The following is a 6,000-nucleotide window of genomic DNA, read 5'->3' as shown; positions in this document are numbered from 1 at the left end:
TCTCAGGCTCCTTCCAACAATGCCTAATGTATAAAAGAAAATCACACAGGCAAAATGAGGAAAATATATCTAAGACAAAGACATAAATAGTGCAGAAGTTAAAATATAGGAATAAAAAATATGTAAAATAGAATAATACATATAATATTCATTCAAACCTTTAAGTGGCAGCAGCGCGGTTACAAATAGATACAGAGACACTTACAGGTAAATATATAGGAACACTTTCACTCATCATATTCAAACAACAATGACATTTAAAAAAAAAAATCCTCAATCAATTTGTGACAGACAGACTGCCTTTATGCCAATATGTTGTATGATATAATGTTGTATACAAGTCTATAATAGGTGAGGATTGTAACCGAAACTTAGGGGAATAGTAAAGGACATGTAAACTTGTCAGACATAAACTCCAGGCTTCTTGATGGCATCTTTAAGAAAGTGATAGTAGTGTACATGTACACTGATGAAAACACACAAACACTTACATTGCACGTTCATTCACACGATTCATCGTTTTATTTAAGGGTTGTACCAGAACAGGTTTACATGGTCATACAAGAGTTTCAGAGTGGCGAAATTATTAATCTGAAACAAATATATCTTTCATCGGAAGAAAAGACTAGACTACAAATGAGCTGTTTTCAGGCAGTTCAGAGCGGTGTTTTCTGTGGGAGATGGGAACTCCATCTGGACTTTGGGCTTTTTCACTTTGCAAACCTACTACATGCACAAAATACATATATAACTCTATAAAGTTTTTGTTTTTTACATATTCTAAATATTTTAGTCATGAATTTCATCAAATACACATAACATGGCTGCTGACCATTTTCCAAAACTGTAATTGAGAAACTGTTTTCTTATAATGGGAGCTATGTAAGCTTAACTAGAGAAAGTTGCTAAAGTTGTGACTGATTGGGAAAGTGTAAAAGGGGCAGAGTCCACACCCTGCTCTGAGGAAAGGCACTCGGTTACTATTACAGGGCTTCTGCCCTCCCAAGCATACCATTATTGTGCACTCATTTCTGAGGGGTGGGTGCTGTTTGCATGCTGGAAGAAGATTAGAAGTTAGTGGGTTGAAGGGCGAGGTTCTTGAATGAGGCTGGGCCCTGGTTATCTGTAGGGCGGGGAGCGAGGGAGTGTTTGGCTATGTCTCAGCGGCTCTCCTTTGCCACAGGTGGCAGCCTCACTGTGCTGGACTGGCAGCCCAACATCACACACTATGAGCTACAAACTCAGACTTATTGATTACAGCCATCGCTACTTTTAAACCTGTGCTGATCTTCACAAAATGGCAGATTAAAGAGAACACACCAACGGCCATATTGTTAAAGCTTCAGTTCCAAACAAACAACAAATATGACAACATTGTTGCAGAGATTTACACAAGATATCCTGTAATTATATGAATTAGAATTGATGTGTATAAGATATACAACTCTTTCTCACTCACATACACACATCATCATGGCTTCGCATTGGTGAGTCCCTTTTTCTCTGACTCAACAGTGTCTCTTTAACAGTTGCAGCCTTTCTATTCATGTGAATGGTGAATAGGGGAATTCAAGAAGCTATGGAATTCACAAGTGAAGGTAAAAGAGCTCATTAGCCTGTTAAGTAGGGATGCACTGATTGTTAGCAAAAAAAAAGCACTTTCAGTGTTCGACTAATAAGTCAAAAGACCACATAAATTTTACCGAACAATTACGTTGACATGTCAACGTAAGTGTCTGAGAAAGATGAAAAAATTGCTGTTTGCAGACACTGTTCTGCTGAATTGTCTCCCAGCACATCCACTCCATCTGTGGCTGACTTCTTAGAAAAGGCAACAAACGGTCTGACCCGCTTTGAGTGTTTCTGTCGCTCGTTTCTGAGGTGATTAAGCTAACCGCACCTAAATTTGGAGTGCACATGTCTTAAAGCCTTTATGGTAACTCCACTGAAATGGACCAGTGCGAGCTGACCATAGACTGTATATAAAAAGGAGCTGACAGGCAGGTTAGCGACTTTATCCTGTCAGTTTAAGTGTTGCAGTATGAGAGTCCTTCTAAAGAGAGGCTATTAAGTCTTCATGTTACGCGATATGAGAACCACATACAATATTGTTTATCAAATTGTGTTGGACTTGATGAATTTAGCGCGAGGATACATATGTGACAACGTCCGGTTTTCAAAATAAGGTGTCTATACAGTACGGAAATAAGATTAATTGGATTATATTCACAGAAAGTATAAAACACATTACATGTGTCCATTAAAAGTGAAATGGACACATATATAATTTACTTAGCGGACCCTGTCGGGCCTCGGACCATAGTCTCTCCAAATCCTGTGGGAAACACTGAGTAAAAAGCACATTTTGACTATTAAATTTATGCGATGGTAAAAAAAAAGGCAAAATAAAAGGAAAAAATGTGAATGTACTTGTTCGGCCAATTTTTTCATTATATTCGGTTTCGTCTTCGGCTAGGAATTTACATTTCAGTGCATCCCTACTGTTAAGTGTTATAATGTGAGTGCTGTGATGGACTGTGATGGTGAAGAGAGAGCTTTACCACAAAGTTCTCAATTAGCAACACACTCTTAGATCTGCGTCCATCCTTCACTCATGACGGTTTGTGGTGAGCAATCAAGACAGTTAGTTTCCTCTGTAAGCATAATCATACTCTCAAAACTTTCTTGTGGTCGTATTGTTTTTGTTTCTGTTCTCTCCTTCACCGATCTGTCCCATTGCTTTGCCTGCAATGATGCTGTTTTACCAGAGAGATAAGTTAAGTCGTATTTTATGATTACAACCTTTATGTTGTGTGCAGAAGAACGAGATTGTGGACGTGAGCAGAATGCAGGTGATGCGGGTGATTCACTTGAAGAAAAGGAGCTCAGCAAAGTCCGCTTCTCCATTTTGGAGGCTTAGCAGCGCGACTGACAGAGAGAACAGGTCTGGGTATAAAACCATATTGCAACCACAAACTTGACTCTTGACATGTGGTAAGAATGGGTGGATAGGTGAATGGCTTTTCTCTTTATTTAAGTTTTGGGTCTGGGTTTCATTGCTTTGACTGGACCAGTGCTCACCCAAAAATATAAGGGTAATAGGGGTCACAGAGATGGTTTGCGAAAGATAGATAGGCCAAGTGTTTTAGTGTTTTCTCACTGCAATGCGTGTTTGTGTGTGTGTATGTGTGTGTGTGTGTGTGTGTGTGTGCGTGCATGCGTTCATGCATTTAGGAGTCACCACCCATTAGTCTTGATGGAGTGAGGCAGCAGTAGGGGGTCACACCAAGACACCAACTGTGTTTTTTAGGGGCCGTTGTTTTAGTAAGAGTTAAGTAAGAGCAAAGTTTTCTATACGGTTGTGTTTATGTGTCTTTTCTTGTCCTGGTAAAACTAGACTAAACTCACTGGACTGAATTACAGCACTGACTTCCTGGCCAACTGGTTTGGTCTGTATGACTGTTTGAATATATGGTCGACTTATTGACTGGCTAACTGACCAGCTGAATGACTAAGTGACTACTAAATACCCCTTGCAGAAGCAATTCTTCTCTGACCATTTGTCTTTTGTCTGTTTTATTATGGCACCATAAAACTCCGGAGTGAGAGAAGAACCCTAAAGAGATAGAGCTGTAAATAGACAAGCTGTGTGTGACTGTGCGTGTGTGTGTTGGAGAGGTAGCAAAAGAGAGTGAGAGAGATGCTTCATTAAATCCTTTGTATTTCATCCTGTGCCTTGTTCTAAGGCCATCCAGAGCTATAAAGGAAAGAGAGAGAGAGAGGCAGATGGAAAAGAGAAAAACATAAAAGATTGAGCTACAGTGGTCCTTTCTATTCTCATCGACTCCCTCCATCTTCGACTCTCCATCTCATCTCCTTTTTCTTGTCAATAAATCTGCTAAATCTACCCTCCTTAACTGCATTGCTTGTTAGACATAGAAAAACGGAAAAGAAAATAGTCATTTTTGTACAGCTCATTTATAATTTCAGAGCTTTGTATTAGCTGTGTTAGATCCAATATACTCCTTTGTTTTGGTTAAATGGTCTGGAACACAAGTTCACAAGTTCAAACCACTCAGTTATTTCTTGTCTTCTTTAAGGCTTCTCTAGCAAAAGTCATACTGTTTGCACCTTGTACCTACATACTGCACCTTGTTGTTAATGGAGCAAAAGTACCCCCTTCAACCGCAGTTGGCTCTGGTAATCGCTAAGAACTGCAGTTCAGTATACTTGGCTATTAAAAGAGAGAAGACTTTAAGGATGAGGACTAAGAAATTGGTTTTGCAATGTATATCTGGTTTACCCCCCTACCTACGATAATGAGCAGTGCTTGAGTCAGATGGTCGCCTACACTGAGTTACGGTCCTGTTTAAGGTTTCTCTACCTCATGTGTCATACATTAACAACATTTTTAAGATGCCACATGGTAAAAATACTAATATGCACACAAATGTATGCACATACACTCATGAGCAAACCTGAACATGGACAAATGAGAGAGGTGAGAGATGTTTAAAGCTTTGGGACTTTATATCAGAGAGATGGACAGAGGGCGAAGGGGTAGAGAAAAAATAAGAGGGAAGAGGGAGAACGGGAAAATACAGTGGAGAAGGAGGAAAATTACAGGAAGTCGTAAACAAAGCGAGGAGGAGAGATGATAGATGAAGATCACATGTATTGGCCATTTAGCAAACGGCATTGATATACAGTTGTTTTCCCCTCAAAACAAACACACTTAGACAACAATATCTACTTATCAGAAAACTCAATTATCATAGCTGTTATTACCGTAAAAGAAAGCTGTCAACGTTTCAACTTCAGTGACAAATGAAAAACTTTGCGGTCAATAGATAATGCTCTTGTTTGTAATCATCTATAGTCCTGTCAATAAGAGCTTTTAAATTTTGGGGGGAAAAAGTGTGCCTTGCTTTGTGTGCGTGTGGATTAATTCGTGCTCTTTGTTGTGTCGTGCTAAATGAAAGACAATCAGTCATTTGGGTTGACTGTTATTGACAGTGAGCGCATTCATCCTTTTGCCTGTTCATCAGCACATAAATCTTAAAATTAAAAACGATTTCAAGACAACAATAGTGGTTTTGTTCATATATGTTTTTATTGTTCAGTCACGGTGCCTGCGGCCTGTCAGCAGTATTTGATGAGTCTTTGACCCAGATTTCTGCTTGATGGATTAATGATCAGACATGATCACTCATGTCCCCTGTTAGTGATCTAAAGGTGACCTGACACCAGGGCATGTTACTCTCCCATGGTCTGGTGTGAGTGCGTGTGCATGTGCACATGTGTGTTTGCTATTTTGTATGCGCTTTAGAGACAGGGCACGTGTTCTCTGCGATGTGCTCAGTCAGGCTTGTATGATAGCATTATATGACCATAAGAGTGTGTGCGTGTGTGTGTGCTTGTATCTATCTTCTTCTTTCGGTGTCATCAAGCCATTCAGTGCCACATGACAACATTACACAGTAGTATTTATGTGTGTGTGTGTGTGTGTGTGTTTGGCGTCTGTTAACACTCTTTAGTAGGTCTGGGAAATGAAACAGCTGTTGACCCCCTCTTCTCTTCCACCCATCTCAGACGCTGTCCATCAGCCAACGCTCCTCAATCAATTAGCGTCGACTAATGTCTCCATGTGTGTGCGGTGTGGTGGGGGGTGGTGGTGGATGCGGTCAACCATCTCATTGAAGTGGCAGCCCCAAATCAAATTTGTGAGCCGGTGTAGCAACCCCTCATTTCCCTTTCTCATTTTTTCTTGCAGTACACACACACACACACACACACACACGGATACAGAAATATAGATGTTGAATGAAGACATAAGTACACATTCACACAGAAATGCAGGGTTTTTCCTGCATAGAGAAATTTTTGGTGACCCCTAAAGACGTTTTAGTGAGCGCCAAAGGAAAATCACCAGCGCCAAAATGCTAAGAAAAAAACAACAACTTTTGTTCATTTAGTTGACGCTTTTATCCAAAGCGACTT

Source organism: Micropterus salmoides, unplaced genomic scaffold (genome assembly GCF_014851395.1).
Source record: "Micropterus salmoides isolate LMB-PRFRI ecotype aquatic unplaced genomic scaffold, ASM1485139v1 Ms_hic_scaffold_15, whole genome shotgun sequence".
Taxonomy (NCBI): domain Eukaryota; kingdom Metazoa; phylum Chordata; class Actinopteri; order Centrarchiformes; family Centrarchidae; genus Micropterus; species Micropterus salmoides.
Note: the sequence above shows the minus strand (reverse complement) of the source record.